This window comes from Zalophus californianus, chromosome 2 (genome assembly GCF_009762305.2).
Source record: "Zalophus californianus isolate mZalCal1 chromosome 2, mZalCal1.pri.v2, whole genome shotgun sequence".
Classification (NCBI taxonomy): domain Eukaryota; kingdom Metazoa; phylum Chordata; class Mammalia; order Carnivora; family Otariidae; genus Zalophus; species Zalophus californianus.
Genome location: NC_045596.1, coordinates 201,672,584 through 201,682,777, shown reverse-complemented (window position 1 = coordinate 201,682,777; position 10,194 = coordinate 201,672,584).

The window sequence follows — 10,194 nt, the reverse complement described above, 5'->3', positions numbered from 1 at the left end:
CAAATTATGTCTGCATTTTTTCATACACAGTAATCAACCTTCAATCAAGGATCATCTGGCAGAGAAAACACACACACACACACACACAAACACACACACACATTACCAAAAACTAAGAGATGAAAACAGACAATAGGAAAAGATGCATGAGAATTCCTGAGGTTGGCGTTATGAGATGTGTTCTCTAAAACTGTATGTGACTGTAGGTTCAGGTATTTAGTGTGGTTGGCTCCATAGCTCAGGGGTTAGAGCACTGGTCTTGTAGGTTCAGGTATTTAAATGAGCTGGTGACAGGTTTCACTAGAGAAGCGAGAACTACACATACATAACAACAAGTGGAAGTTCCAGAAAGGAAAAGTGAAGAACTGAAAACGGGAAGCAAAAGGCATACATACAGAGTAAGTGAAGGGGTCAGGATGAGGGACGCAGATCTGGCCTGAGACACACAGAGAAAACAGGACCACGAAACAGAGTGCAGAGCACCAGAGACGTGCCGGCGCACGGACAAGACGACAGGTCTCCCATGCGTGCATCCGAGCCCCACATGGGTGCGGAGATTACTAGAAAAATGAATAAATAACAACTTAAAAGATGCATGTGATTTGAGTCCCAGAGGACGAGAAAGAGAAAATGGGGCAGAAGAAACGTTGGAAGAGGGAATGACAGATGGCCGTTATTAAGGGCCAGGCGGCGGAGGATGTGAAGCGTGCTGAGAGGAGCTGGAGAGCCGCCGGACGGCGAACAGATCACCCCTGGGCGCTCGGTGAAGCTGCGGACAGCCCCAGGCAGAGAGAGGAGTCGTAAATGCAGCCCGAGAAGGGTGCTACGTGCAGGGGAGCAGCTACAGGGAGGAGAGGCGACCTGCCAGCCGGAACGGGGGAAACCAGAGGTGTGTGGCCCTCCCCTCTCTCCCTGCCCCACGCCCTGCTGGGGAGGCTGCCTGGCCTGCGGCAGAGGGATGGCACCTTAGGGAAGAGCTGCCGCCGAGTAGTCTTCCCAGCTCCTCCCCACCCCTTCCTCTCTCTCGTGGGCTTGAGCTGGGGGGAGGCTGCAGACACTTCCTGAGTAACTGATCGCAGGGATCCTGAACATCCTCTCCTGGTGCTCCTGCTGAGGGCGTGGGCGGGGGAGGCTTGGCCGGCAGTCTGGTTTCATTTAGGGGGCTGAGCAAGAAAACACTAAGTTCACTTGGCTACGAGGGCCTGGGGAGGGGACAGGGAGTCAGTGTGCAACGGGGACAGAGTTCTAGTCTGAGAAGGTGCAAGAGTTCGGGAGATGGATGGTGGGGATGGTTGCACAAAACTGTGACTGTGCTTAATGCCCCTGAGCTGGACTCTTAAAAATGGCTAAAATGGTACATTATATGTTACGTGTGTTTTACCACAATAAAGAAAAATACACTGAGGTTCACGTAAGTGAGTCTTGTCACTGTCGAGGAGGGAATTACAAATGCGGGGGAGGCTGGGCTAACACCTGTGTTGCGGGATTGAAACAGAAGAAAGCAATGTGACCCTGGGTGGGTTGGATACATGGTGCTGAAGATGGGTAGACAGACAAGACGTAATGTGCGTAGATGATGATGATGATGATGACATAGGTGATAGGTGATAGATTAGATGGATGGATGGGTAGGTGGGTGGGTAGATAAATGATAGAGATGATAGATAGATAATCGATAGATGATAGATAATCGATAGATGATTGGATGGATGGATGGATGGATGGATGGATGGATGACTGATAGGCAGACAGACAGACAGACGTGGGTGGATGGATAGACTGAGTGATTTAGACGTGCCCCTGCCACCAAGAAGAACCCACAGATCCACAGATCTACAAATAGCGTCTGCCAGCCATCCCAGGTCCCAGTGACTGCTTCCACCTACACAGCAAATAAGACAACGGCTTTGGACCAGGCAAATAACCCCCTGCAGGAGGAAGACCCCACTGAGCAAGAGGTGGCCCTGTGCGGTCCTGGCCTTTGGGCTGGCATCAGCCAAGGTCCCATCTCTTTGCTCTCTTTCTTTCTATGTTCAGAGCTTTTTTTCTCTACTCTGAACCAACAAGCACCCTAAAAATGGAGCCTTTAAAGCTCTTCCACAAAGTCCTCCAAGGCCATGATGGGCGCCGGCAGGGCTGCACGGAGGAAGGGGATGCATGGCCTCCGTGCTTTTCAGGAAGTATTACGGTAACAGTCCGTGCAAAGGGGCCGCTCTGGCTTCTGCCTTCCAGATGGTGTGGGAATGCCCCGCACCTCCAGCAGGAGCTTGGAACCACCGTGAAGGGAAGTCTGAGAGACACAGCTCCGGCTTAGCTAAGTCCACACAGCACAGTCACCCAGGAGGAAAGATAACTGAGTAATCATAATAAAGAATCACAAATGATGTGGCCCAGGCATGGGGAGTGGTCTAGGAGACACTGAGGATGCCCGTGAGGGGTCTGCGCCTGGCCGGATGGGGACAGAGTGGCTCCTCGAGAACATGCCAGGACAACAAGGCTAAGAGAAGGCAGCCCCTGGGCTGGGTCCCGGGAAAGGCAGCCACGTGAGCAAACCCACGGGGTGAAGGTCACCAGTGGGGCAGGGAAGCCGTGGCCCAGCCGGCGTGGCGGGAGCGGGACACGGGACGTTCTCTGGATCCGCGGGGCAATGGGGAGGTTTGTATGCCAGCTGATGCTTTGTCATTATCCTCAGCAAGCAACACGGGGCCTGGCACAAAGTGATACCATGCAGAAGAGACCCCTGAGCATCAAAACATCCCCCTAACGTGTCAGGAAGGAAAGATCTCAACAAGAGCCCAGCAGCGTCGGCCTCGTACAGAGGAGGAATCCGTAAACATTGCACGAGGGCTCGATGGGTTAGAAAATGAAACTCACCCATTCTTTCCAGGACGGAAAAATGTTTTCCCCATAAAGACCCATGTCCTGAGATGGGCAGCGGGTGTCGGAAACGAGCTCCAGCAGTGATGCTAATATCTAAATCCGAGGCCACGCAGCTAGAGACTCAAGCATGAAGATGCACCACTGTTAAGAAATTAATATGGTGGGTGAACTTTCCTTCTCCCCTGAACTCCTTTTCTTTATAATTGAGGTGAAACTGACATGTGACGACGCAGGTTCAGGTACTGGGCATAAGGATCAGGTGTCATGATCCCCACAGGAAGCTTAGTTACTCTGAGTCACCACACATAGTTACAAATGTTGCATATGTGATGAGAAACTCTGAGGTCTTCTCTCTCCCTGACTTTCAAGACTACAGTAGAGTATCGCTAACAGTAGTCAGTAACTGACCTTAAAAAGGAGGTAAGCTGAGTTGAAGCAAAATTGTCAAAAAGAGGAGTTTATTCCGGCATCGAGAGGAAGCACAGTTTGGGACGAGCCAGCCGGCACACTGCAGCCGAGGCGGCTGGGGGTGTGGGGCTGCGTGCACAGGCGGGGGGGGGGGGGGGGGGGGTCAAGAGAGGAGAGTTCAGTCCGAGTGTTAAAATCCAAACAAACAAAGACCAGAGCAGAAAGCTGCCCAAGCAGACCAGGGGCGCCTGGGTGGCTCAGTCGGTTAAGCATCTGCCTTCAGCTCGGGTCGTGATCCCAGGGTCCTGGGATCGGGTCCCGCATCGGGCTCCCTGCTCGGAGGGGAGCCTGCTTCTCCCTCTGCCTCTCTCTCTCTCTCTCTCTCTCTCTCTCTCTCTCTCTCTGGCTCTCATGAATAAATAAATAAAATCTTTAAAAAAAAAAGAAAGAAAGAAAGAAAGCTGCCCAAGCAGACCAAACCAGTCAGTCACACAAACAAAGCTCAATTCAGCTTATTTGGTGAGACCAACCCGACCGGGGTCATTTAAGAAAATTCCAGTATTACCGGTCTTTGGCAAAGCAGACATTGATGGGAAACCAGTCTGTCTGTCATTAAGGTTTGTGTTTCCGAGGGCACACGCATGAGGTTTTCCGTCTTATATCCAGGGTTCCACTTTAGATGGAAATTCCTTCACGTCAGCATGCCTTACATAGCATTCCCAGGACTGATTTATTTTGGAGCTGGAAATTTGCACCCTGAGTTCACCCACTGGTGTTTGTTCACCTCTGTACTCTCTGCTCTGCAGCAGACCTCAGAGGTGCTGGCCAAGGCTCGCCTGTGGCTGCTGATTCTGGCGTTTGGGGACTGTTTGACACATGAACATGCTTACATCTTAGGGCTCTGGTGGTTCCTGTTTTGTAATGTGAGAACATCCCAAAGAGCTCCCTGCGACCGAATGCTTTTGCAGAGCAGAGACAAAGCCAGCCACACCTGACTGCCCAGATTCCCGACAGTGTGCAAGGCTGCCCACAAGCACGGTTACAAGTCATCACCAGAACTCTGGGCCATCCTCGGCCCCTGCCTTCCACGTGAGGTGCCTCGCCATCCTGAGCAGAGTCTCCACGAGAATTTTCTGTCTTCGTGGGATTTGTCACAGCAACCAGGGCCCGATGGCTGAGTGAGGCATGCCGACGCAGGACGGAGACTCCTACTCCCCAGCATGTAAGCCTGACCAACGCAGAGCCATTCCCTTCCCACACTGAGCTCCCCTGGGACATTCCTAACGTGGGGATCTGGAGGCTCCCTCTCCTGTCCCGCGAAGGACCTCCTGAAACAATGCTTCCTGAGCCACGAGTTCTCATTAAAGTTCTATTCATGCACATTCTGTCCTTGTTTCTGCTGCCACCCCAAATGAAGAGAAATAGGAAGGCCATAAGGCTGCCAAGGCAGATACAGAGGGCAGAGGACAGTACAAGACCCTCCCTGTGAAGTTATGTGTCTTGTTTCCTGTGCCTGGATCTGTAAGAATTCCCCACCAGCACCTCCCACCCCGGCCCCCACAATCAATACAGGCACCGTGAATCACGGTGGGGGCCAGCTACCCAGCGGCAGGCTCCGGGTCCCCCTGTGCGCCACCCCCAGGCTTGTGACCTGTGAGTCATTCACCCTGCTGCCTCTGGCTGGCTTGCCCCTGCCACCACCGCTGGACTCGCTGCGTAAGCCCGCGCTGCTCCCAGTCAGGCCCTGGTACGTCTCCACAACCAGGATCGGTGCATCTATTTGTAAAGTGTGTTTTATGTAAAATAGATATTCCAAGGATATTTGAAACGTATCTAAATTTCTATAAATTCTGTATATCCCAAGGGCATGGTGTACTTAGTGAAATGTCTTGATGGTGAAATCGTAAAATTGAGACACAGGAACGATGCTTCTAAAATTTGCCCAGTGTCTACCACTAGAAAAATGCAGTGGCTAGTAAGAAAGCTGGGTAAGAAACCTTTGCGCTCGCATCATCTAGTGATGAGTTAGTTGAAGGAGCTGTTAGGAGATGGGTTGTGGGTTCAGAGGGATCACTGGGTTTTCTGAAGCACCCTTATGTGTTGAATTGTGCTCCCCCACGCCCGAAAACACATTCCACCTCTTACACTTAACGAGCAGTGTGCACATGGAAATTCTCTGAGCTTATTTCCTTAGTTAAATATACGTGTCGCACACACACATCACAGACGTAATTACAGATACAGGTCCGGATGTATGATTGGTACACCTGTATCTTCATCCCATCGGGTGGCCATCACAAACCACCACAACTGGGGTGGCTTAAACACAGACATTTATCTCTCACTGTTCTAGAGGCAAAGTCTGAAATCCAGGTCCCAGCAGAGCCCGTGTCTGGCTGGTCTGTGTCCTCACGGGGCAGACAGCAGGGAGAGAAGAAGCGAGGTCTGTCCTGACCTTTAGAAGGACGCTGATCCCACCCCCACCCCAGGTTCCCCCCACCCCCACCCCAGGACCTGATCGCCTCTCAGTGCCCAGCTCCTGGCACCATCACCTTGGGGGTGAGGCTTCAGCATTCCAGTTTGGGGAGCAGACAGACATTCAGCCCGTGGAGACCTCCCTGGGACCACATGGTAAAGCTCACTCTTCCTTTTCCTCCTGGACTGGGAGCTCTGGGCGGGCAGCAAAGAAGATGCTGCATCACCCCATTCTTCCACCCCAGTGACGGTCTAACCTAGGTGACCAGTGGACGTTCAGTGAGTGCTTGTGACATGGACGCATGTGGCCCCAGGCACCAGGGGGACGTGGTGCCTTAGGGACCCCCCCCATCACACAATGCTGGCTCTCAGGCCCTCGAGACGCTTTATATACAGAAGTACAACTCAATGTTTAAATTCCTCAATGCTTACCTTACACGGTTGAGTTCAAATTGATGAGCCTGAAATAGGATCCCTGGCCCTGGGTCCCTGTGGCGGCCCTCCTGCCACCCCCCCAGCCCCCCAGGCCCCTGAGCTGCACCAACCAGCCGTGTGGGCTCGGCCACTGTACCCCAACTAAAGGGCAGCCTCCTGTGCTCTATGCATCTTCTGCTGGGTCCCCGCAAATGCCCTGGAGAATTTAACGTCTCTTATCGAAAGCGATGTGAAGATCTGAGATGGATGGTGACAGCCCCAGGTAGCGCCAGCCCCAGCCCCACGTGATTGACCTCAGTACACACCTGCATTCGGGCTATGATTTACAAGAGCTGTCTCCACCTGAATTTGCAAGTAACGTGTCAGCATGGGGCACAAAGACCTGAATGTCTTGCAGGCCTTATCTATTCTTCTATCAATTAATATTTAATTACGCACTTCAGTTAAGAACTTAATTGCTCCAACATTAACCTTCAGACTACTCTTTTAACATAAAACAAAACAGAGATTGGGCATCCAATCTTCTGTAAAAAGAAGAGACTTTCCACTAATAGCGAATGCTTATGGAGTGTTTATTAGGTGGCAGGCACATCCTGAGGGCCTCGCCCATTGACTGTATTAGCTTGACGTCGTCATCCCCCACCCCCCCCACCCCAGTCCTAGGAGATATACTGGGGCAACACTCAGGATACTTAGCAACTGGGTCAGCACATACGGAACTGCTGGATCATGGGGACATCTAGTGGATCCTGGGATTAGCTCTTCACAGCTGGCTGGCAAGTTAGATACTCTGCAACCCCACGTAGCCACACTGTGTGCAGCCTGGGTCTGGTATGAGTGGCAGGGACTGTTCTTAGTCCCATGATATAGAAAAGGCTCCATCCTGGGCCCTCCCAGACGGAGAAGTCCAGGCTGGTTTCCATGACCAAACCCTCCCCTCTGCACTTCCTTGTCTTTTTTTGGAACCCGGAAATGGACCATGTCGAGGGGTCCACGTATTGCTTTAGGGATCAAGTACACTTTCCAACTGACTGTGAAAGTTGTTCAACTCACAGAAAAGGTTTCTTATTTTTATTTTTATTTTATTTTCTTAAGTAAGCCCCACGCGCAGGGAGGAGCCCGGGGCGGGGCTCGAATTCACGACTGAGCCACCCAGCGCCCCCACAAAAAAGAATTTTTCAATAATAAGATGAATACTCATGTACCAGAGCCAGACTCAACGCTTATTGGTGTGTAGTCCCCTTTACTTTGTCACACACTCACCCACGCTTCCACACACACTCCCTCAGACACGCTCGTCCACCTCACACTCGCATGCTCATACTCATGCCCTTGCACACGTTGCTGAGGATTTTCAGGGTGAAGTCCGGATGCACTGACTCCTGACTCCAGCCCCACAGCTCGTTTCTCTTACAAATGAGCGTATCGTCTGCATGACCATGACACCTTTAACCCACTGAGGCAGATCCACAGGAATTCCCGCAAGACATCGAACACTCAGTTCATGCCGAAATTTTCCCTTTGTCCCCACGGAGGTGTTTTGCCACCGTTGGTTTGAAACAACCTCCAGTCAGGGTTCAGGCAGCACGGTTTGGCTGTGGTAACCTCAGGGGATGCCGGCTCGCACAGCCTCCCTTAATCCCCAGCCCGCGACACTGGAATGACAGGGCCAGCCGTCCCGCATGGTGTCCCACGGCCGGATTTGCCGGGCTGCTCCTCTGTGGCCCCAGACAGTGTCCCTCCATGGCCTGCCTGGCTTGCAAACGGGATGTTGATTGAGGGCCGCAACTGGCCAGAACCCTTCACAGGGGACAGTGTGACCGACAGCATCGCCCAGGGGAGACCCCTCCAGCCTGCAGCACACACACCTCAGTGACAGTCGAAAATGTGTAGTAGAAAATCATTAAATTGGAAAGCCCAGTGTGGGGATGCCTGGGTGGCTCAGTTAAACATCCAGTTCTTGGTTTCAGTTCAGGTCTCGATCTCAGCATCGTAAGTTCAGGGCCCACAGTGGGCTCCATGCTGGGTGTGGAGCCTACTTGATAATTAAAAAGAAAGGAAGGAAGGAAGGGAGGGAGGGATGGAGGGAGGGAGAAGGAAAGAAAGAAAGAGAGAGAAGAAAGAAGAAGAAAGAAAAAAAGAAAGAAAGAAAGAAAGAAAGAAAGAAAGAAAGAAAGAAAGAAAGAAAGAAAGGAAGGAAGGAAGGAAGGAAGGAAGGAAGGAAGGAAGGAAGGAAGGAAGGAAGGAAGGAAGGAAGAAAGAAAGGAAAAAGAAGAAAGAAAGAGAAAAAGGAAGGAAGGAAGGAAGAGGAAGGAAGGAAGAAGGAAGGAAGGAAGGAAGAGGAAGGAAGGAAGAAGGAAGAAGGAAGGAGGAAGGAAGGAAGGAAGAAAGAAAGAAAGAAAGAAAGAAAGAAAGAAAGGAAAAAGAAGAAAGAAAGAGAAAAAGGAAGGAAGAAAGGAAAAGGAAGGAAGGAAGGAAGAAGGAAGGAAGGAAGAGGAAGGAAGGAAGAAGGAAGGAAGGAAGAAGGAAGGAAGAAGGAAGGAAGGAAGGAAGAAGGAAGGAAGGAAGAAGGAAGGAAGGAAGGAAGAAGGAAGGAAGGAAGGAAGGAAGGAAGGAAGAAGGAAGGAAGAAAGGAAGGAAGGAAGAAGGAAGGAAGGAAGAAGGAAGAAGGAAGGAAGAAGGAAGGAAGGAAGAGGAAGAAAGGAAGGAAGGAAGAAGGAAGGAAGAAGGAAGGAAGGAAGAAGGAAGGAAGGAAGGAAGAAGGAAGGAAGGAAGAAGGAAGGAAGGAAGAAGGAAGGAAGAAAGGAAGGAAGGAAGGAAGGAAGAAGGAAGGAAGGAAGGAAGAAGGAAGAAGGAAGGAAGAGGAAGGAAGGAAGGAAGGAAGGAAGGAAAGAAGGAAGGAAGAAAGGAAGGAAGGAAGAAGGAAGGAAAGAAGGAAGAAGGAAGGAAGGAGGGAAGGAAGGAAGGAAGAAGGAAGGAAGAAGGAAGGAAGGAAGGAAGGAAGGAAGGAAGGAAGGAAGGAAGGAAGAAGGAAAAAGGAAGGCAGTCATTCCTGCGTCAGGAGCCCTGCTGGGAGCGCAGGCCCGTGTTGACCAGGTCCCTTCGGACAGTGCTGATGGCAGAGTCATGTCGGCAGGAAAACAAACAAACTCCCTGAAAGTGCTTGTTCTGAACAAAAGCTTTGCCCCTTTCCTCATGGAAGAGCCTGTCCTAGGTTTGGGCCTTGAATGCGGGCTCGTCCTTCTTGCTGGGAAGTACTGAACAGAGACCAGTCCCCTCAGTCAGATAAAGGGTCTGTCACAGGCTCTGAACCCCGGGGAGGCCATAATGGGGGAGACTTGCCCCACCTTCACGGTTGAGCGGCCCGGGTCCCCCCCGGCTCTCTGGTGCGGGCTCCTTCTGAAGGCCGTCCACTCTGAAGACTGTCTGGAATGCAGGCAGGCCCCCCAACACTTCAGAGAGGCCACCGGTGCAGTCCCCTCTGATGGAGACCCAGTTGGCCTGCGACTGGCTTCAGGTCAGGCACACCGGGAGGGCACAGGGCAGGGGAGGGACGAGGCGGGCACTCCTTCCTGTCGGGACGGCTGCTGTCTTCCCCTTCCCTGGGGAGATGTCTGACCTGGAATGTTATTGTCCATCTTTTTTTTTTTTTTTTTTGTTATTGTCCATCTTAGAATAACATGCGCCCCACAAAACATCCTGCCTTTTGGCTTTGCGGCAGGGCTACCGCCTGGAGGGAGCAGACCTGCCTTTCTCCACACCTTCTGAGGCACATAAGACTTTCACACAGACACCTTGTAATTCAGAGTGCTCTGTTCTTGCTGCCGCTAGCTTGGTTTTGTTCTTACACAGTTTTCAGTCTTAGTTTTTTCATTTGTTAGTTTTTAACAGGAGTGAAAGAGTGATTCATTCTTCTGAAAATGTTGGTATAAAGTTGACCAAACTGTTTTTAAAATATACCCTGGACTGGCTCTGAGCAGGTGAGACGCGCGGTCC